Raw genomic sequence first — 25,994 nt, 5'->3', positions numbered from 1 at the left:
CCTTTTGCGTCTGTCACTACGCCCAGCACTCACGAGTTTGAAGCTCGTCACAGTCATTCAATCCTTGAATCCTACTCGGAATACCACAGACAAGGTTTAGACTTTCCGGATTCTCTTGAATGCTGCCATCAATCTAGCTTATACCACGAAGATTCTGATTAAGAGATCCAAGAGATATTCATTCATTCTACGGTGAACGGAAGTGGTTGTCAGGCACGCGTTCGTGGGGGAATGATGATGATTGTCACGTTCATCACATTCATGTTGAAGTACGAATGGATATCTTAGATAGGAACACGCATGTTTGAATGGAAAACAGAAATACTTGCATTAATTCGTCGAGACACAGTAGAGCTCCTCACCCCCAACAATGGAGTTTAGAGACTCATGCCGTCAAAGAGTACAAAGTTTTGATATAAAATGTCATGAGATGCAAAATAAATCTCTAAAAGTTGTTTAAATACTAAACTAGTAACCTAGGTTTACAGAAAATGAATAAACTATGATAGATAGTGCAGAAATCCACTTCTGGGGCCCACTTAGTGTGTGCTGGGGCTGAGACTAAAGCTTCTCACGTGCCTGGGCTGTTTTGGGCGTTCAACGCCAGGCTGTAACCTGTTTCTGGCGTTGAACTCCAACTTGTAACGTGTTTCTGGCGTTGGACGCCAGACTGCAACATGAAACTGGCGTTGAACGCCAGTTTACATCGTCTATCCTTGAGCAAAGTATGGACTATTATATATTGCTGGAAAGCCCGGGATGTCTACTTTCCAACGCAATTGGAAGCGTGTCAATTGGACTTCTGTAGCTCCAGAAATTCCATTCCGAGTGCAGAGAGGTCAGGATCCAACAGCATCAGCAGTCCTTTTTTAGCCTGAATCAGATTTTTGCTCAGCTCCCTCAATTTCAGCCAGAAAATACCTGAAATTATAGAAAAACATAAAAACTCATGGTAAAGTCCAGAAATATGAATTTTGCCTAGAAACTAGTGAAAATAAACTAAAAACTAACTAAAACATACTAAAAACTATATGAAATTAACCCCAAAAAGCGTATAAAATATCCGCTCATCAACACACCACGCGACCGCATCACTCACGCGTCCGCGTCGCCTGCGTCGCACAACTTATCCAAATCAGTGCCAATTATCTTATCTTTTCTTTTCTAATCCTAATTTCTTCTATCTTTCCTTCTTTCTTCTTTCTTTCTTACTTTATCTCTTTCACTTCTCATTCTTTTTCACCTTCATTCTATTTTACTTAATTTATTTACATACTTTCATTCATTATATTTTAATTTTGTGCATATTTTTACTTTCTTTTCTAAATTTATTACTTTTCTGTTGGTATTGAATTTTCTTATTTAATTGTTGCATCTTCTCTTGAATTATTTTGGATGCTTAGTGACTTGTTTTATTCTGATTGGGTAATATTATTTAAATCAATGCCAATCTTTTATATCTGTATTACTTTTGCATTGACATAAATTTATATTATCTCTCCTTCCCCACTCTCTTCCCCATTGTTGCAAATTTTGCACCATTGGTATGCCATGTGCTTCTATTATTTTCTCACGTACATGTTGAAGTTTCCATGTAAATGAGACCCTTATCAATTGGCATTAACCCACCCATACTTCATTTATTTTCTTATCTTTATTTTTGGGTTACTTTTCTTCCCTTTTTCTTTCAGGATGGCCACCCAGAAGGGAACCGAAAGACGTTTACATGGGGAGACAGACAAGCCCATCTGCACATTCTCTGGAAGAAAAGCATTAGTTGGAGAAACCCGTCCACTTGCACATCTTAGCATGCACTGAGGACGGTGCAATCTTTAAGTGTGGGGAGGTCGATACCGATCTCCATGGGTTAGTTATTTTCTTCTCAACACCAATATTTTACTTTATTTGTTAGTTCATTGTTGCATTTACATGTTTGATTGCATATTTTCTTGATTTTGTGCATATTTTACTACTTGGTTGAAGTAATATTTTCTTTTTCAAGAAGTTTTTATAGTATTTCACTAATTTAAATTGAAAAATTTGTGATAAACTTGTTTGAAGTTGTATTTGGAACATAGTAAAAAGCTAGAACACACAACCTGTGAGATTTTGAGCCTAAGTACATGGTTACATTATTTAACCATAAATATTTTATTCTTGTGTGTTTTCCTTCTCTATGATTGCAATCTTTGCTTTGTTCCATTCTATATGTCCACTATTTAGTGTATTTACATGCTTGCATATGATTGAGGCCATTACTTGTTTTAGCTCACTTCTCCCAAATAAGCCTACCCTTTTATATCACCCTTATTAGCCACTTTGAGCCTTTTAATCCCATTTATTCTATATTTTACCACATCACTAGCCTTAAGCGGAAAAACAATTAAATACCCCAATTGAATCTTTGGTTAGCTTAAGATAGAGATTGTGTATCAACTAAGTGTGGGGAAACTATGGGAACATGGGTTAATAAGGGAATGTGTTATGTTTCTACTTTGATAAAATATTGGGAATTTGGGTACCTACTCATGTGAGACCAGAAAAATTAAAAATCCATGTGCATTGATAAGTTATGTTTATTTTTCTATTTAAAAAAAAAGAAAAAAAATATTCAATAAATAAGTAAATAAGTAAGGGGACAAAATTACCACAATGCTAAGTTAAGTTAAGGAAAAGATCAATGCATATGTGATAAAAATTAAAAGAAAGGTTGATGCATGAGTATGAGATGAAAAAGTGGGAATTATGGGTAGCTAGGCATGAATTAGAAGTACATAGAATATGTGTATAGGTGAAGAGCTTAGGTTAATTAAAGATTCATATTATAGCTCACTTGGCCATACATATATCCTCACCCTTACCTTAACCCCATTACAACATTGATAAGACCTCATGATGTTTGCATTGGTACATTAAATACTTGTTAATTGGTTAGATGAAGAACAAGGTTTAGAAAGCATGATTAATGAAGAGTAGAGTGAATTACCCTATACACTTGAGAGATTAGAGTGCATATACACTGCCAGTGAGGGTTCAATGCTTGATTCTATGTTCCCTGCTTTCATGAGCTGTCTTCTTACAAGTTTACTTATCTTTTATTGTATAATTTGAATTAGTGAAATCTGATTTATGTTTGTCTTGAAGAGCTTATTTACTTTTAACCAAGTAGATAGAAACATCTTAGCATATATAGTTGCATTCATATAGATAGGTTGCATTTCATACTTTCTACCATTCCTCTTCACCTTTATAGTTTCTCTTGAGCTTAGCATGAGGACATGCTAATGTTTAAGTGTGGGGAGGTTGATAAACCACTATTTTATGGTTTATCTTGTGCTAATTTGAGTAGTTTTTATCAATTCTTCACTCGCTAATTCATACTAATTGCATGGTTTTACATTTCCTTCCTGATTTTGTGCTATGATTGAAAACATGCTTCTTTGGCCTTATATTTGCTAATATTAATTCCCTTTTATACCATTCAATGCCGTGATATGTGTGTTAAGTGATTTCAGAGATTAATGGGCAGGAATGGCTCAGAGGATGGAAAGGAAGCATGCAAAAGTGGAAGGAATACAAGAAATTGAAGGAACTGCAAAGCTGTCAGCCTAACCCTCTCGCACTAAAACGGTCATAACTTGAGCTACAGAGGTCTAAATGATGCGGTTACAGTTGCGTTGGAAAGCTAACGTCCGGGCTTCGATTTGATATATAATATACCATAGTTGCCCTGACGATAAGTGACGCAAACACATGATCCACACGGATGTGTTGCAGTGACAAAAAACAAGCGTGTTTGAATTCGAAACCAGCGAATTCTGGGCTGTTTCTGACCCAGTTCTCGGCCCAAAAAACACAGATTATAGGCTATAAAGTGGGAGAATGCATCCATTCATCATACAACTGATACAACATACATTCATACATAGTTTTAGGATTTAGATGTAGTTTTAGAGAGAGAGAGGCTCTCCCCTCTCTCTTAGGATTTAGGATTAGGATTCCTCTTAAAGGATTTAGGATTTCTTATTATTTCAACTTACAATTTCTTTTGAGTTCCAGGTTCAATGTTCCTTTTACTTATTTTCTCAATTTAGTTTATGAACTCTTTATGTTTAGATTGATTTTCTATTTAATATAATTTGAGGTATTTCAAAATTATGATTGCTTTCCTTTATTCATATAAATAATTTAGATTTTCCCCTTTTTGCTTTGGTTGATTAATTGGTAACTCTTGAGTTGTCAAACTCATCATGATTGATAATTGATATCTTTGCTGATTGATTTAGATTCCTATAACTCTAGTCTTTCCTTAGGAGTTGACTAGGACTTTAGGTGTTAAATTGATTTATCCACTTGATTTACCTTCATAGTTAGAGGTTGACTGAGTGGGAGCAAAAATATAATTCTCATCACCATTGATAAGGATAATTAGGATAGGACTTCCAGTTTTCATACCTTGCTAAGAGTTTTCTTAGTTATTGATTTACTAATTCCTGCAATTTATTTCTCTTCTTCAAACCTTTTCAAAACCCAAAAATACTATTTTTCATAACCAATAATAAATCATACCTCCCTGCAATTCCTTGAGAAGGCGACCCGAGGTTTAAATACTTCGGTTTATAAATTTTATTGGGTTTATTACTTGTGACAACCAAACGTTTGTACGAAAGGATTTTCTGTTGGTTTAGAAGCTATACTTACAACGCGATTATATTTTTATAAAATTTCTTTACCGACGGAAATCAAATCGTCACGTACGCATGGGTCACGCTTACGCGTCATTTGGCGAAATACACTCCCACGCATATGCGTGGCTCACGCGTACGCATCGCCAAACTTGCTCGCGTGTGCGTGCACACAGGGATGCGTGCGTCACCAAACTTGCGCGCGTGTGCATACGCGCGCATCCCTGTGCGCACGCACGGAAGCTGAATCTTCCAAAACTTTATTTCTTCATGTTTTCTCCCTTTTTGCATGCTTTTCCATGACTTCTTCCATCCATATTAGCCTTCTAATCCTGAAATCACTTATGAAACACATCAAGGCACCCAATAGAATGAAATTAGAATAAAATTGATTAAATTAAGCACAAAATAGCATGTTTTCACCATTAGCTCAATTTAGGAAGAAAACACAAAAGCATGCTATTTAGATGAATAAATGTGGGTTTATGTATTGAAATCCACTCAAATCAAAACGAAATATACCAGAAAATATGGACTCATCATCCCTCGGAAAGGTCGGACGGGAGTTGAATATGCTTTGTCAAGAACGTTGGATACCTCTCTACCTACGTTGCCGTCAATTCCTTCATTTGAGTGGGTAAAACTTATCTCTATTCACTTTACTGTCCCACTTGAGTATGGTATTCTTGAAACAGATGGCCAACTTTGGAAGCTTTGTGGCATTAAGTGTAAGAGAAGGATGTTTAGTGGTTGGAGTTGCATATCAAGACTCATTAAGGTTGAGATTTCAAGATCTAGATGCATAGGTTGGACTGGTGATAATTTGGTTAGATCTAAGAGAAGAGTTTGGTACTTCATAGAGAATTTGGATTGCTTGCCACCCGGTTGGAACAATGATGATCCACTTAAAGACGGGTGTAAAAACAAGATTTGGGACCCTGGCATACAAGAGGATCAACTTTGGGAGCTCAAAGCTTGTGAGGAACTTCATCAAGGCTTGGTGAATTCACTTGGAAATGTTGGAGCTTATTGGAAGTCCAAGCGTTGGTGGAAGTTTCAAGATGAGTTCAAGCACAAGCCACCATGACAAGGAGCTCACCAAATGTCCAACTTAAGGACTTTAACTAAAAGTGCTAGGTGGGAGACACCTCACCATGGTAAATTCTTTCTATTTTTCCTTTTATTTATATTGGTAATAAATTGGATCCTTCATTTTTAATTAGGTTTATTTTGTTTAAGTTGTGACCTAGCCTGTTGAATAATGTTTAGATTTATTTTGGTAGCTTGTTAGTTTATATAAAAAAAAAACCAGCCCACGTGTGCGCATAGCTGACGCGCACGCGTGACACCCCGAAAATTCATCATGCGAAAACGGGATTGGGACGACACGCAGGCATGGCTAAACAGAAAGTTACGCTGGAACCACGCTGGTAGGGTGCCTGGCGCACAAGCCCCCCCACGCATACGCTTGCGACACGTGTACACATCACCTGCAATTTTCTCAATCCACGCGTGAGCGTCAGCGACGTGTATGCGTGGTATGCAAAATCGGGATAACTTCGTAATTGGACAGAGGGTTGAGCTGCCACTGTGATGGAATCGTGGTTTAGCACACGAGTAGTCACGCGTACGCGTGATTGACGCTCAGGTGTCACTGTTCATTTTCGGGAACCCACGCGTACGCATGGGCGACGCTTACGCATCGCATGGCTATTTCTGTTTTCACGCGTACGTGTGGTGCATGCGCACGCGTCGCGTTCGCTTTCAGCTTTCCAGTCTTCCTCTTTCTTCTCTCCCTTCTTATTCTTTCTTCTTCTTTTCTTACTTCCTTCTTCTTCATTTCTTTAACTTCTCATCCTTATTCTCTTTCATTCTATTTTACTTAATTTATTTGCATACTTTCATTCATTGCATTTTAACTTTGTGCATGTTTTTTTTTCTTTTCTAAGTTTAGTATTTTTCCATTGGTGTTACATGTTCTTATTCAAGTGTTGCATCTTCTCTTGCATTATTTTGGTGCTTCATGACTTGTTTTATATTGTTGGGTATTATTATTCATAGGTCAATGCTAATCTTTTATGATACATGTATTCCTTTTGCATTGATATGAACTTATACTATCTTTCATGACCCGATTTTTCCCCCATTGTAGCAAATTTTTGCACTATTGATATGCCATTTGCTTCTACTGTTTTCTCACTCGCACGTTGTAGCTACCATGTAATTGAGACCCTCATTATTTGGCATTAACCCATCCATATTATATTTGTTTTCTTATCTTTGTTTCTGAGTTACTTTTCTTCCTTTTCTCTTCTTTCAGGATGGCCACCGAGAAGGTAAGGAAAAAGCTTCTCAATGGGGCAACAGACAAGTCCATCTGCACAATCTTTAGAGAAAGGCATTAGTAGTAGCCATCCATCTACTTGCACATCTTTGCATGCACCGAGGACGGTGCAATCTTTAAGTGTGGCAAGGTCATTACTGATCTCCGTGGGTTAGTTACTTTCCTATCTCAACACAAATGTTTAATTTTCTTTGTTAAATTAGTTGTTGTATTTGCATGTTTGATTGCATATTTGTTTGATTTTGTGCATATTTTACCACTACTTGGTTGAAGTGATGAATTCTTTTTCAAGAAACTTTTTATAGCATTTCACTAATTTGAATTAAGATTTTGTTAAAATTGCTTGAAGAAATTTATTTTGGAACATGGTTTAGAGCTCGAACACACAAAACCAATAAGATTTTGAGCCTATTTGATTGGTTGCATTTTATCAACTAATATTCTGTTTTAGTGTGTGTTGTTCTCTCTAAAATTGTGATCTTTATTTTTCTTGATTCTATATTTCCATTGTTTGATGTATGCATGCACCTATATGATTGAGGCCTTGTTTCACTATAGCTCACATACCCATATGGGCTTACCCATTTTTTAATTATCCTTTGCAAACTAATGTTGAGCCTTTTAACCCCATTTGTTCTTTACTTTAGCTCATCATTAACTCTAAGCAGAAAACAATATTATCCTTAATTTGAATCCTTGGTTAGCTTAGACTAGTGAGAGTGCTCATGATTTAAGTGTGGGAAAATTGGGTTTGGAAACATTTGGTTTGGAAATTGGGTGTTGTATATCTTTATGAAAATGTGAAATGAATGTTTAAGACATGTTCATGCATTCAATATCTTATTCATATGCATTGAGAAAAAAAAAGAAAAGAAGAAAAAAATAATAAAAAGAAAAAAAAGGAGAAAGAGCAAATAATAAAAGGGGATAAAATGCCCCAAAAGTAAGTGTTGGTGGAAATTCATGTGAGTTGTACTCAAAATTGGGATGCATGAATATGTGGAAAACATAATTAATGGGTAGTTAGATTTTGCATGTGATTATACGGATTGTCTTGAGTTAGGTGGGAAGTTTGGGTTAATCAAGGATTCAGATTTTAGTCCACTTGACCAAGTACAATCCTACCTTGACCCTAACCCCATTACAACCCTTGAAAGACCTCTTGATATGTGTATTTGTGCATTAAATCTTTGTTGATTGGTAGAAGAAGAGCAAGTCTTAGAAAGCAAGATTAGTAGAGAATTGAGAGAATCGAACCTTAAACACTTGAGTGATTAGAGTGTATACACTTCCGGTGAGGGTTCGATGCTCAATTCTTTGTTCCCGGCTTTCACGAGCTTTCCTCTTGCAAGTCTATTTCTACTTCATTGTATGATTTGAATTAGTGAGATCCAGTTCATATTTTTTTTCTTGAAAGATTTATTTACTTTTAACCAAGTAGGTAGAAACATTTTGCATTTAGTTGCATTCATATAGATAGGTTGCATTTCATAATTTCTACCATTCCTCTTTTGCTCTTTGTAGCTTCTCTTGAGCTTAGCATGAGGACATGCTAATGTTTAAGTGTGGGAAAATTTTGATGCACCACTATTTCGTGGTACACTTTATGCTGAATTGAGTGGATTTTATCCATTATTCTCACACTTATTTATATAATTAGCATGTTTTACATTTTCCTTCTTAATTTTGTGCTGTGATTGAAAACATGCTTCTTTGGCCTTAAATTACTAATTTTTAATCTTCTCTTATTACCATTTGATGACGTGATATGTGTGTTAAGTGTTTTTAGGTCTCCCAAGGCAGGAATGGCTTAGAGGATGGATAAGAAGCATGCAAAAGTGGAAAGAACACAAGAAATTGAAGTTGTGAGAAGCTGGCAGCGATGCGCACGCGTGGACGACGCTTATGCATGACTGGCGCAGAAGACGAGCGACGCGCACGCATAGATGACACGTACGCGTGGCCAGGATTTTGTCAAGCGACGCGTACGTGTGGGCGACGCGTACGCGTGACAAGCGTCACGTGCTGCAATTTAGAGAAAGCGTCGCGTGACAACCTCTCTCTCTAAAACTACATCTAAAACATGAAAAGTGAATTATGAGAGCCTGTTTTTGAATGGATGTATTCCTCCACTTTATAGCCTCTAATCTGTGTTTTCTGGGCCGAGAACTGGGTCGAAAACAGCCCAGAAATTGCTGGAGAAGAATTCAAACACGCTGATTTCTGTCACTGCGATGTGGCCGCATGGAGCACGCGGTCGCGTCACCTAGCGTCAGAGCAACTATGGCATATTATATATCAAATCGAAGCCCCGGACGTTAGCTTTCCAACGCAACTGAAACCGCATCGTTTGGACCTCTGTAGCTAAAGTTATAGCCGTTTGAGTGCGAAGAGGTCAGGCTGGACAACTTAGCTGTTCCTCCAACTTCTTGCATTCCTTCCACTTTTGCATGCTTCCTTTCTATCCTCTGAGTCATTCCTGCCCTATAATCTCTAAAAGCACTTAACACACATATCAAGGCATCTAATGGTAATAAGAGAGGATTAATAATAGGAAATTTAAAGGCCAAGGAAGCATATTTTCAACCAAAACACATAGTTAGGAAGGCAAATGTAAAACCATGCAAATAGTATGAATAAGTGGGTAAAGAGTTGATAAAATCCACTCAATTAAGCATAAGATAAACCATAAAATAGTGGTTTATCACTCTTCCTCCTTCTTCTTGAACTTTTCTTGGTCCTTCTCTTCAGTGGCCACTTCACTGTCAACCTTATCCTTTTCCAGTGTCCTTCCACTTCTAAGTTGAATTGCTTTGCACTCTTCTTTGGAATTTGGAATGGTATCACTTGAGAAAGTGTTGGTTGGTCTTTCTGGCTATTTAGACAGTTGGCCTATTTGTCTTTCTAGATTTCTCAGTGAGCCTTCATGATTCTTATTGGCCAATTTTTGATGCTTCATCATCTTCTCCATCATCATCTCCAAATTGGTGATTCTTTGGGATTCTTGGGGTGGTTGTGGCTGAGTGTAAGATACAGATGGTGGGTGAAAATTATTTTGGTTAGTTGATGGGTTATTTGGTGGATAGAAATTGGATGTGGGGTAATTATTTTGTGGTTTTCTGTATGGATTTTGGTTAGTTTGTTGATAGTTCTGATGGTTGGTGCTGCGAGGGTTGCTTGAGTTTGAATTTTTTGCCATGAGTTTTGGTTGTCTCCCCACCTTAGATTGGGGTGGTTCCTCCAAGAGGGGTTGTAAGTGTCTCCATGGAACTCATTCTGTCCAACACCTTGGTTGTGCATATAGTGAACTTGTTCTGGTTGCTGTTTTTCATAGCTTTCTTAATTTTGTCCCCATCTATCTGGTGGTTGTTTTGTAGTGCTCACTGCAGCTAGTTGAAGACCATCTATCATCTTTGCCGTCATCTCTATTTGTTGCTAGATTTGTTAGTGCATCATTTTGTTCTGTGCCAAGATAGTATCCACACCTTCCAACTCCAACACACCTTTCCTTTGAGCTGGTTGGCGTTGCCTTTGATGAGCATAAAAGTATTGGTTGTTGGTCATAGTGTCTATGAGATTCTGGACTTCCTCAGCTGTCTTCATGAGCTGTACTGAATCTCCTGTTGAATAATCAAGGGCCTCTTGAGCTTTCAAAGTTAATCATTCATAGAAATTTTGAAGTATGTCCCATTCACTGAACATCTCAGGTGGGCACTTCCTGATCAAGGCCTTGTATCTCTCCCAAGTTTCATAAAGTGATTCTCCATTCATTTGAGTGAATGTTTACACTCCTGTTTTCAATCTAATGAATCTCTGAGGTGGGTAGAATTAGGCTAGGAATTTGCTCACTAGATCTTCCTAATTGTTGATGCTTTCTTTGGGAAATGTCTCTAGCCATTGAGGTGTTTTATCTCTCAAAGAGGATGGAAACAGCGGCAGCTTATAGATATCCGAATGTACACCATTTGTTTTGACAGTTTCATAAATCCTGAGGAAGACAGACAAGTGTTGATTTGGATCTTCCAGTGGACCTCCTCCATAGGAACAATTGTTCTGCACCAGAGTAATAAGTTGAGGCTTCAACTCAAAGTTGTTTGCATGAACATTGGGAGTGAGTATACTGCTCTCACAATTTCTTGGGTTGGGGAAAGTGTAAGAGGCTAGAACTCTCCTTGGAGGTGGACAATTGTTGTTGGCCACTTCCTCTGGTGGACTAGGGAGGTTACCCTCCATCTCTTGATCTTCCTCTTCTGATTCTTCTTCTCCAATAACTTCCTTCCCTCTTGGTTCTCTTCTTAATCTCAAGAATGTTCTCTCTGGCTCAGAATTAAAGGCGGTGGATTCACCTCTTCTTCCTCCTGGCATACAACACAAACAAAACTAGAAACTAAAAACAAAGCACTCTACTGCTAGAGTGAGGTTCAGGATAGCTTAAACAAAATCTCAAATAGTTAGTGTGCTTAACAAAAACAAAGAAAAATGCTTAATCTAGATTATCACCTACTTAATCATTATTAATCTAAATCAATCCCCAGCAATGGCACCAAAAACTTGATGAGGGAAACTTGATTCCACACAAACTCACCGGCAAGTGTACCAGGTCGCATCAAGTAGTAAAACTCACAAAAGTGAGGTCGATCCCACAGGGATTGATGGATCAAGCAACTTTAGTATGGTGATGAATTTAGTTAAGCTAATATTGATGATTTGAGTGAAAATTGATTATCAGAATGTAAATTGCAAGAAAGCTAGAATGCAGAATGTAAATTGACAGAAAAATAAATGACAGGAAGCTTAAATTGTTGAAATTTAAAGAACAAGAAATTAAGAGAGCTGAAACTTAAATTGCAAGAAAGGTAAATAACTGAATCTTAAATTGCAGGAAATTAAAATTGCAGAAACTTAAAGGACAAGAAAACTTAAATTACATGAATTATAAAGGGATTTGGGTGCTGGAGAATCAAAACAGAAGTGAACAAAATTATAGTGAAATCAGAGAAATCTAAATTGAAAAAATTCAAAGAAAGTGATTCATCAGGGATTGGAGATATTATAATCTTTCCTGAATCAATTGGATCTCAACTCCTTTCTCAATCATATGAGTAGATCTATGGCAGATTGAAATTGATTGGATCCCAATTCCTTGGCAATCCAATCTCTCTAATCACAATCAATCTTGGCAATTCGTTGATATAATTGTCATGAGAAGAGGTTAAGTGCATATCTCTCATCCATAAGCCACACTAACTCTCAGGATCTTAATTCCTCCCGAATGGTGTTGATCAAGAGAGTAGTGAAGGATAGAGCTCCAATTCTAATGCAAGTGATTCCCCTCCCGAGGCTCACACAAGCATTCACTGAATTAAACGCCTTCTGGAGTGAGTAATTCAAAATCAAAACAGAAGATACCCAATAGCTACAAAAATGAATAGAGAAGAAGAAGAATTTCATTAATTCATTTAGAATTACAATAGAGCTCCTCCCCTAATGAAATTGGGGTTTAGTTCATCATTTCTCTAGTACCAAAATAGAAAAGAAAAAAGTTGCAGAGGAAGAATAACAGAAAGAAATTAAAATCAGATCTAAAATTCTAAGGAACTACTAAAAAGAAGAACTAAAAGAAAAGCTCAGCCAAAAAATAATCTCCCTAATGAAATCAATTTTTTTTCTTTATACACTTTCCAAATCAGTCATCAAGTACTTGGAGTGGGCTTTTTGGCCTCTGTTGAAGTGGGTCAGAAGATGTACTTCAGGACAACATCAGGAGAACGTAGCGTTCTCAAAGAGAGCACAACCCTCATTCACCGACACGTACGCATCTCTTGCGCGTGCGCGTCCCTTGACATTTTTGCACATCGACACGTAAGCGTACCATACACGTGCGCGTCATTGCCCTCTCCAGCCTCAGGCATGCTTGCGCGTATCATCTATGCGTGCGCGTCCTTAGTAGCGTTCTTTAAATGAGCGTTATGTTCGCGCCATGAGCGCTCCCCACGCATGTGCATCCTTTGTGCGTGCGTGTGGATGGCAAAATATCAATTCCCGGCTTTTGCGTCATCCATGCGTTTGCGTTCTTCTTCCCAAATACCCCCATCCACGCGTGCGCGTCATTTGCGCGTGCGCGTCAATGGCAATTCCTCAATCCCAAATTTAAAATTATCGCAGGTGCTCGTGCAAAGTGAACATAGCGCTCTTTTGTAAACGAGCGCTGACCACACCCACGCGTACGCGTCGTGCACGCGTACGCGTGGGTCTTCCAGAATTCTTGCCCCACGCGTAAGCGTGCTATACGTGTGTGCGTCGATAGAGAGCATAGCATTCTTCAATTGAAGTAGCATTCCTCTGACTTGCTTCTTTCTCTGTTTCTTCTTTCCACCTGCCATCAATCAAACATGCAATCAAAGTCTCACCAAAATCATAAGGTTTTGCATCATTCATAATAATCACATAATTCTTGCATAAATCCCATGATTTTGTATAAAATTAATAATGTCTGATTGAATCAAGATGAACATGTAATTCCACTCCAATCACTTACTTATTGAGCAGGAAATGCATGAAACCTAATGAAAACAAGTAAAAATTTGCTAGCAAAACTAACCTAAGATGACTTGTCATCACCCTTCTGCCATAGCTGTAGCTGCCTCTGCCTTCTTTACCCTGGCCTGAGCTTTCTCCATGTCAGACTTAGCCCGTCCCTCTCCTCTTCCAACTCTTTCTTGATTCCACCTAGCCTCTCCACCTCAGCTCGGGTGGCCATTAAGGCACTATAAGTAGCACTGAGAGGTGTCTTCTACAACTCCTTGGATAAAGAAGCATACACTCTAGCTATTTGAATTCCATTTTGGGCCATGAGTTAGAGATGGTTCTGAATAGCTAAATCGTCCATACTAATACGGCAATGAGGAAGAATGTTCTTTTCACTATAGGCAAGCCCACCGTAAATATTATTCCCCCTTCTACATTTTTTTAAAGACGAAGCTCTGAGGATAAAGGAGAAGAGGGGGCTGTCATAGTCACTAGAGGGGAGTCAGGAGGGATTAACTGACTTGATGGAGTAGGAATGATCTTCTTTTGGGCCAAACTACTTGAGTTCGATTTCTTCAGTGTATATCAGACAGAGGTACCCTCAGTTTTCTTTTTTTTTTTTTTTGAATACTCCAAGCCACAACATTTTTTCTGGTTTGGCACAGTTGTTTCATCGCTGCAGATTTCGGAGCCATGTTTTCTACAAAATAAAATAAAAGGCACCTTAGTAAACAAAGTACAACTGAAAATCATAAAGCAAACGGTTGGAAAGCTACCTATCTCAGACTGAAGTTGACCGGGGTCTCCTAGGAACACTTTTGTATCCAAGTGAGGAGACTTACCCCAACACTCTTTTGAAGATCCGGGTTTGGTCAAGACAAAAAGGTCTAAGAAGATCTTGAGAGAAGGTCGGACATCGAGCTCCCGACATAGAAGCTGGTAAATTTTCAAAAAAGCACAAGAGTTCGGGTGAAGTTGGGAGGGAGCAACATTGCAAGACCAAAGAATATTTGTCTCAAAATCAGAAAAAGGGAGTTTAATGCCTAACTTTGTAAAAAAGCACTCATAGGCATAAAAAAGGGCGTTCCGAATTCTCTAAAGGAGAAAAACAAATCCTCTCCTCGAGATCAGCCACTATTATTTCATAGTTCCTTTGATCCAAGTGACTCTCACACAGCCTATGATGTCTATGGAGTACCTCAGCATATTTTTATCGACTACGGGGACAGCAGAAATGACAGAAGAATCTACCCAAGTCAAAAAGGAAGTAGGGATTTTTGTCGATATGTTGTGAATAACAGAATGGGATATAAAGCTATACCTACAAATGCAACATAGAAATCGTCACCAACAGAACTCAGACATTGTCCAAAAGAAGTCGATTAAAAGAAACAAAACATAAAACGCTATTTTTAGAAGATCTTTTTCAAACAACAAAACATAAAAATGGGGCCCCTCCTATATCATAAGAAGCGACACCATTAGGGGAAAACACGACTATATTCTACAGCAAATAAAATGACAACAAAGCTCCTCTAAATCTCAAACACAGTCAAACATTCACAACAGTAACATCAGAAAGCGGTTTCAAGAAGGAATTTTTAGTAGACAAAGTGATAACAGTCAGCAAATTTTCCAAAGAAAAGTTTCAATGATACAAACAAAACCAAGAATTCAAAGAATCTCTGCTACTACTTAAAATATCGCCCCAATACAAACAAAAAAAGACCAAAGAACAGTTATGCAAAAAAGGGGAACCAAGAGTACCAACCTTAATGAAGATTCAAAGAAGGAAAGGGGCATGCCAAACAGCAATAAACACGAATGATCCTCTCCGTACAACAAGACAAGATTTTCAAAGGGTTCAAAATGAAGAAATCTTGGAGCCAAAAATGGTTGGAAAATAAGAAACAAAGAAAGAAAATGAAAGCGTTTCTGTGATGAAAGAAGCAAAGGAAGCATTTTCAAAATTGGCGCCGTTCCCGGGAATTGTTCGAGTTTGGACAACTGACGGTTCATCTTGTTGCTCAGATTAGGTAATTTTATTTTATTTTTAAGCTTTTTATTTTCAAAAAATCCAAAAAAATAATATTTTATTTTGTTCTTCAGAATTTTTAAGAATGAATTCTAGAGTTTCATCATGATCTGTTGAAGCCTGGCTGGCTGTCAAGCCATGTCTAAATTCTTTTTGGACTGAGGCTTCCACTTATCATTGCAGGAGCCTTTTGATTCCCATCAATTTGGCTGTTGTATGTAATGCTCTGCTGAAGCATGGTTGGCCATTGGCCATGTCTAAATTTTTGGACCAAAGCTTTAAACTAACATTGCATGATTCTTGGAAATTCTTATTAAAAATTTTGGATTTCTTTTATTCTCTTTTCCTAATTAATTTCTGAAAAATACCAAAAAAATTAATAAAATTATAAAAACCAAAAATATTTTGTGTTTCTTGTTTGAGTCTTGTGTCAATTTTTAGGTTCGGTGTCAATTGCATCTTTTTAATTTTTCTTAAAATTTTCGGAAAAACTCATGCATGGTGTTCTTCATGATCTTCAAGTTGTTCTTGATGATTATCTTTGTTTAATCCTGTGATTTTCTTGTTTTGTGTTTGTTGTTGTTTTTCATATGCATTTTCAATTTGTTAGTGTCTCAACATTAAAAATTTCGAAGTTTGGTGTCTTGCATGTTTTTCTTTTCATAAAAACTTTCAAAAATAAGTTCTTGGTGTTCATCTTGATCTTCAAAGTGTTCTTGGTGTTCATCTTGACATTCAAAGTGTTCTTGCATATTTTTCTTGTTTTGATTCATAATTTTTATGTCTTGTGTCATTTTTGTGTTTTTCTCTCTCCTCATAAAATTCAAAAATAAAAAAATATCTTTTCCTTATTCTTCTCATAAATTTCGAATTTTTAGATTGACTTAGTCAAAAATTTTTAAAATTTAGTTATTTCTTATGAGTCAAGTCAAATTTTCAATTTAAAAATCCTATCTTTTCAAACCTTTTTTTCAAAAATCAAATCTTTTTCATTTTTATTTTATTTTTGAAAACTTTAAAAATTTGATTTTCAAAATCTTTTTCTTATTTTTTCATAATTTTCGAAAACTTTACTAACAATTAATGTTTTGATTCAAAAATTTTCAAGTTGTTACTTGCCTATTAAGAAAGGTTCAATCTTTAAATTTTAGAATCATATTTAGTTTCTTGTTATTCAAGTAATCAACTTTAATTTTCAAAAATCAAATCTTTTTGAATTTCTTTTTCAAATCTTTTTCAAAATAAATTTCAATCATATCTTTTTCAAAACTTAATTTCAAAAATCTTTTCTAACTTCTTATCTTTTCAAATATTGATTTTCAAATCTTTTTCAATTAACCACTTAACTTTTTGTTTGATTTTTAAAATTTTTATCTTTTTCAAAACTATCTAACTACTTTTCTCTCTCTAATTTTCGAAAATTCCTCACCACTTTTTCAAAATTCCTTTTTAATTAACTAATTGTTTTAAATTTTAATTTTATTTTATTCCTTTTAATAATTTCGAATTCTAACTAATAATTAAAATAAAAACAAAAATATTTTTTCTTTATTTTTAATTATTTTCGAAAACTCTCTCTCTCTCTCATCTCTTCCTATTTATTATATTTATTTACTAACACTTCTCTTCTTATAATTCGAACCCTCTCCCTCTCTCAATGTTCGAATTCTTCATCTCTTTTCTCTACATCATTCTTCTATTCTTCTCTTCTTCTACTCACGTAAAGGAATCTCTATACTGTGACATAGAGGATTCCTCTCCTTTTCTGTTCTCTTCTTTTTCATATGAGCAGGAGCAAGGATAAGAACATTCTTGTTGAAGCTGATCCGAAACCTAAAAGGACTCTAAAGAGGAAGCTAAGAGAAGCTAAAGCACAACACTCTGGAGAGGACCTGACATAATTTTTCGAAAAAGAAGAAGAGATGGTCGAACCCAACAATAATGGTGGAGATGCAAGGAAGATGCTTGGTGACTTTATTGCACCCTCTTCTGACTTCTGTGGAAGGAGCATCTCAATTCCTGCAATTGGAGCAAACAACTTTGAGCTTAAGCCTCAATTAGTTTCTCTAATGCAGCAGAATTGCAAGTTTCATGGACTTCCATTGGATTATCCTCATCAGTTTTTAGCTGAATTCTTGCAAATCTGTGACACTATTAAGACCCATGGGGTTAATCCTAAGGTCTACAGACTTATGCTTTTCCCTTTTGCTATAAGAGACAGAGCTAGGACATGGTTGGACTCACAACCTAAAGAAAGCCTGAACTTTTGGGAAAAGTTGGTCAATGCTTTTTTGGCCAAATTCTATCCACCTCAAAAGTTGAGCAAGCTTAGAGTGGAAGTCCAAACCTTCAGATAGAAGGAAGGTGAATCCCTCTATGAACCTTGGAAAAGATACAAGCAATTGACCAGAAGGTGTCCTTCTGGCATGCTTTCAGAATGGAGCATCATATGCATATTCTATGATGGTTTGTCTGAATTGTCCAAGATGTCATTAGACAACTCTCCTGGTGGATCTCTTCATCTAAAGAAGACGCCTGAAGAAGCCCAGGAACTCATTGAAATGGTTGCAAATAACCAGTTCATGTACACTTCTGAAAGAAATCCTGTGAATAATGAGATAACTCAGAAGAAAGGAGTTCTGGAGATTGATACTCTAAATGCCATATTGGCTCAGAACAAAATATTGACTCAGCAAGTCAATATGATTTCTCAGAGTATGACTGGAATACAAGCTACATCCAACAGTACTAAGGAAGCCTCCTCTGATGGAGAAGCTTATGACCCTGAGAATCCTGGAATGGAAGAAGTGAATTACATGGGAGAATCCTATGGAAACACTTACAATCCTTCATGGAGGAATCATCCTAATCTTTCATGGAAGGATCAACAGAAGCCTAATCAAGGCTTCAATAATAATAATGGGGGAAGAAACAAGTTTGGCAATAGCAAACCTTTTCCATCATCCTCTCAGCAACATACAGAGAATTCTAAACAGAACCACTCTGACTTAGCAACTGTAGTCTCTGATCTATCTAAGACCACTCTCAGTTTCATGACTGAAGCAAGGTCCTCCATTAGAAATTTGGAGGCACAAGTGGGTCAGCTGAGTAAAAGAGTTACTGAACTCCCTCCTAGTACTCTCCCAAGCAATACAGAAGAGAATCCAAAAAGAGAGTGCAAGGCCATCTACACGTCCAACATGGCCAAACCTGGAGAGGAGGAAGAGGCAGTAATTTCCACTGAGAAAGACCTCAATGGACGTCCACTGGCCTCCAAGGAGTTCCCTAATGAGGAACCAGAGGAATCTGAGGCTCATATAGAGACCATAGAGATTCCACTGAACTTACTATTACCATTCATGAGCTCTAATGAGTATTCTTCCTCAGAAGAGGATGAAGACATTGCTGAAGAGTAAGTTGCTCAATATCAAGGAGCAATCATGAAGCTGAATGCCAAGTTATTTGGTAATGAGACTTGGGAGGATGAACCTCCACTGCTCATCAATGAACTGAATGATCTGGTTCAACTGAAATTACCTCAGAAGAAACAGGATCCTGGAAAGTTCTTAATACCTTGTACCATAGGCACCATGACCTTTGAGAAGGCTCTGTGTGACCTAGGATCAGGGATAAACCTCATGCCCCTCTCCATAATAGAGAAACTAGGGATCTTTGAGGTGCAAGTTGCAAGAATCTCACTAGAGATGGCAGACAATTCAAGGAAACAGGCTTATGGACTTGTAGAGGATGTCTTAGTAAAGGTTGAAGGCTATTACATCCCTGCTGACTTCATAATCCTAGACACTGGAAAGGATGAAAATGACTCCATCATCCTAGGAAGATCCTTCCTGGCCACAGCAAAAGCTGTGATTGATGTGGACAGAGGAGAGCTAGTCCTTCAAATGAATGAGGACTACCTTGTGTTTAAGACTCAAGGATCTCCATCTGTAACCATGGAGGGGAAGCATGGAAAGCTTCTCGCAATACCGAGTCAAACAAAGCTCCCTCACTCAACTTCTAAGTTTGGTCTTGGGAGGCCACCATTAAGCTCTGAGTCTCTGTGAAGCTCTCTAAGAGCTCACTGTCAAGCTATTGACATTAAAGAAGTGCTTGTTGGGAGGCAACCCAATGTTATTTAATTATATTTATTTATTTTCCATTGCTATTTTATGTTTTCTTTAGGTTGATGATCATGTGAAGTCACAAAAACAACTGAAAAATCAAAAACAGAATGAAAAATAGCATCAAAAATAGCACACCCTAAGGACAAGCTTACTGGCGTTTAAACGCCAGTAAGGATAGCAGAATGGGCATTTAACGCCCAACCTGGCAGCATTTTGGGCGTTAAATGCCAGAATGGGTAGCACTCTGGGTGTTTAACGCCAGAAAGGGCTGTCTGGCATCTGGCTAGCGTTAAAACGCCAGAAATGGGCAGCAGAGTGGCGTTTAATGCCAGGAAGGGTAGCAGGACTGGCGTTTAATGCCAGGAAAGGTAGCAGAGCTGGCGTTAAATGCCAGATTTGGCACACAATGGGTGTTTAAATGCCAGAATGGTGCAGGGACTCGAATTCCTTGACACCTCAGGATCTGTGAACCCACAGGATCCCCACCTACCCCACCACTTCTTCTCTCCTCTTCACACCTTTCCATAACACTCTTCCCCATACACCCTTGACCAATCACCTCAATACCTCTTCTCCAAACACCCTTCACCTATCAAATCTTACCCTCTTCCCCACAATCTCTTCACCACTCACATCCATCCATCATTAAACCCCACCTACCTCACCATTCAAATTTAAACCATTTCCCTCCCAAACCCACCCCTTAATGACCGAAATCCCTCTCTCCCCTACCCTATAAATACCACTCCTCACCACCTTCAATCTCACACAACATACACACTACTACCCCCCTTGGCCGAACCCACTCCTCACCTCCATCTCCTCCATTTCATCTTCCTCTACTCATTTCTTTCTTCTCTTACTCGAAGACGAGCAAATATTTTAAGTTTGGTGTGGAAAAAGCACTAATTTTTTGTCTTTCCATAACCATTAATGGCACCTAAGGCCGGAGAAACCTCTAGAAAGAGGAAAGGGAAGGAAATTGGTTCCACCTCCGAGTCATGGGAGATAGAGAGATTCATCTCAAAGGTCCATCAAGACCACTTCTATAAAGTTGTGGCCAAGAAAAAGGTGATCCCCGAGGTCCCCTTCATGCTCAAAAAGAGTGAATATCCGGAGATCCGACATGATGTTCGAAAAAGAGGTTGGGAAATTCTCACCAACCCCATTCAATAAGTCGGGATCTTAATGGTTCAAGAGTTCTATGCCAATGCATGGATCACTAAGAACCATGATCAAAGTGTGAACCCAAACCCGAAGAATTGGCTCACAATGGTTCGGGGGAATTACTTGGATTTTAGTCCGAAAAATGTGAGGTTGGCATTCAACTTGCCAATACCTCACCCTTTCACTAGAAGGGTCAACTTTGATAAAAGGTTGGACCAAGTCCTCTTGGACATCTGTGTGGAAGGAGCTCAATGGAAGAGAGACTTAAGAGGCAGGCCGGTTCAACTAAGAAGGCTTGACCTCAAACCCGTGGCTAGGGGATGGTTGGAGTTCATCCAATGCTCAATCATTCCTACTAGCAACCGGTCTGAAGTTACTATGGACCGGGCTATCATGATCCATAGTATCATGATGGGAGAGGAAGTAGAAGTTCATGAGATCATATCCCTAGAACTCTACAAGGTGGCGGACAAGTCCTCTACTTTGGCAAGGTTAGCCTTCCCTCATCTCATTTGTCACCTCTGTAATTCAGCTGGAATTGTCATGGAGGAAGACACCCTCATTGAAGAGGACAAGCCCATCACTAAGAAAAGGATAGACCAAACAAGAGAGCCCACTCATGGACCTCAACAAGAGCATGAGGAAATTCCTCATCATGAAATTCCTGAGATGCCTCAAGGGATGCACTTTCCTCCACAAAACTATTGGGAGCAAATTAACATTTTCTTAGGAGAATTGAGTTCCAACATGGGACAACTGAGGATAGAGCACCAAGAGCATTCCACCCTCATCCATGAAATTAGAGAAGACCAAAGAGCCATGAGGAAGGAGCAACAAAGGCAAGGAAGAGACATAGAGGAGCTCAAGCACTCCACAAAATCTTCAAGAGGAAGAACTAATCGCCATCACTAAGGTGGACCCGTTCTTTAATTTCCTTGTTCTTTATTTTCTGTTTTTCGTTTCCTATGCTTTATGTTTTATATATGTTTATGTCTTTATTACATGATCATTAGTGTCTAGTGTCTATGTCTTAAAGCTATGAATGTCCTATGAATCCATCACCTTTCTTAAATAAAAAATTATTTTAATTGCAAAAGAACAAGAAGTACATGGTTTCGAATTTTATCTTGAAAATAGTTTAATTATTTTGATGTGGTGGCAATACCTTTTGTTTTCTGAATGAATGCTTGAACAATGCATATTTTTGAATTTATTATTTATGAATGTTAAAATTGTTGGATCTTGAAAGAATAAAGAAAAAAGAGAAATGTTATTGATAATCTGAAAAATCATAAAATTGATTCTTGAAGCAAGAAAAAGTAGTGAATAGACAAAGCTTGTGGAAAAAAATGGCAAAAAATAAAAGAAAGAAAAAGAATAAGCAAGTAGAAAAAGCCAGTAACCCTTTAAACCAAAAGGCAAGGGTAGAGAAAAAAGGGATCCAAGGCTTTAAGCATCAGTGGATAGAAGGGCCCAAAGGAACAAAATCCTAGCCTAAGCGGCTAAACCAAGCTGTCCCTAACCATCTGCTTGTGGCGTGAAGGTGTCAAGTTAAAAGCTTGAGACTGAGCGGTTGAAGTCGTGGTAGTACCCAACACAGTTCGGACTAGGGAGGGGTCCCCCAGAAATCTCTTGGTATCGAGATGGGGAGGTTCACCCCAAATATCTTCCAAAACATTCACAAAAGCCTGCTCGACCTCGTCAAGCATCTCCCATGAGTATCGAGACACCACAAAGTTCTTTTGCCCGCACAAGGGGAAGGCAGGCTCATTATTCGGTTCCAAGAAAAATGGTCGAGCACCCTCAGCAGCTCGTACCTTAAAAAAATAATTCTTAAAGTCCCTAAAGGACTCATCATACATAGCAAACACTTTATGTCCCTGGGCAGATCGAAAGGAAATCCAAGAAGCTTTCTTTTTGGAGAAAATCTTGGGCTTAGTCAAAACAAAGAGATAAAGAAAGAGGGTCTGAGAAGGTTTGACATCCAACTCTTGGCAAAGCAACTGGAAGATTTTGATAAAACCCCAAGAGCTCGAATGGAGCTGGGATGGAGCAACGTTACACGACCACAACAAGTCGGTCTCAAAGGAAGTAAAAGGGAAAGTAATGTTCAGCTGGCTGAAAAAATAGTCATAGCCATAAAAGAAGGGACACTCCCCCTGGACCAAGGTCGGGAAACAAACCCTCTCATCGGAATCAGGCGCTACAAGCTCATAATCTTTTTCCTGAGCGCGACTACTACAAATCCTATAATGCTTCCTCAACTCTACACAGTACTCCGCATTTACCACGGAGACACACATCAACACAAGGGAGTCCAGCCAATCGGACATACCCTCAGGAACCTTGGAAGATGTCTCAATAATATTTTTGCGAGAAGACATGGCTAACTAGTCCTACAAGCAAGAAAAAGAAAAATAGATTACTAACCAAAACAGCTCAGGCAAAATCCAAGAAAACAGCTCGGACAAAAATGGCCCAAAGCAGTACAAACAGTAAAAGGAAAACCCTAAGACACGCACCAAGGTCCAGGGGCATCCTTTGGAGGTAGGGACAGAGTAAGGACTCAAAAAGAAAGTCTACAAAGGCTAAACATCCCAGCAAAGACTCTAAGTAACGCTTCAAGAAGAAAGACGCAAATCAAAGCAAGTTATCAGAAAACCATCATCTTCTACAAATCTATCAGCAAAGAAAGCTATCAACAGGGCAAAAATCAAGGGGCAATCTTTTGAGAAGCAAACAGGTGCAGTTCATAAAACTCAATCATCAAAGTACAACCAGAAGTAGCGACAACATGCGAAGCCCTAAAAGTGTCCATATAGGAGCATGCATAAAGTCGAAAGAAAACCAGAAAACATGCATGACAATGACAACCAAGTATGGTAAAAAACAAAAAGGTCCAAGCTTTCCAACAAAACTCAGGCAAAACCAAAAACTTTACCAAGAATAGAACAAGGTAAGCACAAGAAAAGAACGAAAAGAAGAACCAACCTGAAAGAAAGTGCTGAAGAAATAGAAGAGACGAAATCTGGAATTGCCTTCGAGCAAGGAAAGCACCAACAACCACCAAATGGCATCACACAGAGAAGCGTGAAGATGCGAAAAACAAAAATCCCAAAAGAACAAGGAGGAACAAATAAAACAGAAGAATAAGAGAGAAAAAGGGAAGTTACAGTGAAGAGAAATAGAAAAGAGAAAGTTTTGATGTAATTCAAAAACAAAACAAGAAAGCGGGAGGCAAAGAAATGGAACGTTAAAAGATTAATGCGGCATTAAAACCCTTGCACGTTCCCAAAGCAAGGAATGCCTGTTTTCGAAATCAAAGAAGAGAGAAGAAATGCTCCGAAGGGGCCGCTACAAAAAGAAATCGACAATGCTCGAGCTCAGCTTCTATAGAGAAGGACTAAAGTCTTGAAACTGGGGACTTGACCTCAAAAGGAAGACCACGCTCAAGCAGGGGCACTGTTCATATCCTGGGTCGAGCTGTCCGACCCGGGATGTTTAACGACAAGTCGACCGACCTCTTCAGGTCAGGACTATCCGACATCTTCTCAAAGAGCTCGGCCAAATCACTAGAAAAGCCCAAATAGAGCCCAAACAGAGGAACACGACCTAAATCTAAAAGTAGCCCAAAGCCTACTGATGAGCGGATAATTTATACGCTTTTTGGCATTGGCTTTAGGTAGTTTTTAGTATGATTTAGTTAAGTTTTTACTATATTCTTATTAGTTTTTATTCAAAATTCACATTTCTAGACTTTACTATGAGTTTGTGTGTTTTTCTGTGATTTCAGAAATTTTCTGGCTGAAATTGAGGGACCTGAGCAAAATCTGATTCAGAGGCTGAAAAAGGACTGCAGATGCTGTTGGATTCTGACCTCCTTGCACTCGAGATGGATTTTCTGGAGCTACAGAAACCCAAATGGCATGCTTTCAATTGCGTTGGAAATTAGACATCCAGGGTTTCCAGAAATATATAATAGTCCATAGTTTGCTCGCAGATAAATGATGTAAACTGGCATTCAACGCCAGTTCCATGTTGCATTTTGGCGTTAAACGCCAGAAACAGGTAACAAGTTAGAGTTAAACGCCCAAACAAGCTACAACCTGGCGTTTAACTCCAGAAACAGCCTAGGGACGTGTAAAGCTCAAGTCTCAGCCCCAACACACACCAAGTGGGCCCCGAAAGTGGATTTCTGCACTATCTATCGTAGTTTACTCATTTTCTGTAAACCTAGGGTACTAGTTTAGTATTTAAACAACTTTTAGAGATTTATTATGTATCTCATAACATTTTTACATGTTTCACATTGTATTTCTGATGGCATGAGTCTTTAAACCCCATGATTGGGGGTGAGGAGCTCTGATGTGTTTCGATGAATTAATGCAATTACTACTGTTTTTCATTCAATCACGCTTGTTTCTATTCTAAGATATTCACTCGCACTTCACCCTGATGAATGTGATGATCCGTGACACTCATCATCATTTTCACCTATGAACGTGTGCCTGACAACCACCTCCGTTCTATCTGCACTAGCTTGAGTGTGTATCTCTTAGCCTTCTGGTTCATGATCAGAGTCTTTGTGGTATAGGCTAGAATTATTGGCGGCCATTCCTGAGATCCAGAAAGTCTAAACCTTGTCTGTGGTATTCCGAGTAGGATATGGAAAGGGATGACTGTGACGTGCTTCAAACTCGCGAGTGTTGGGCGTAGTGACAGACACAAAAGAATCAATGGATTCTATTCCAACATGAGTGAGAACCGACAGATGATTAGCCGTGCAGTGACAGCGCATTTGGACCATTTTCACTGAGAGGATGAATGGTAGCCATTGACAACGGTGATCCACCAACATACAGCTTGCCATGGAAGGATATCTGCGTGCATGAAGAAGAAGACAGTAGGAAAGCAGAGATACAGAAGACAGAGCATCTCCAAAACCACAATATGTTCTCCACTACTGCATAACAAGTAACCTTTATTTCATGTTATTTAGTTTTCACAAACAAAAGTAATTTTTATTATTAATCTCCTGACTAAGATTTACAAGATAACCATAGATTGCTTCAAGCCAACAATCTCTGTGGGATCGACCCTTACTCACGTAA

The sequence above is a fragment of the Arachis ipaensis genome, chromosome B05, assembly GCF_000816755.2.
Source record: "Arachis ipaensis cultivar K30076 chromosome B05, Araip1.1, whole genome shotgun sequence".
Lineage (NCBI taxonomy): Eukaryota > Viridiplantae > Streptophyta > Magnoliopsida > Fabales > Fabaceae > Arachis > Arachis ipaensis.
This window is presented reverse-complemented; position numbering follows the sequence as displayed.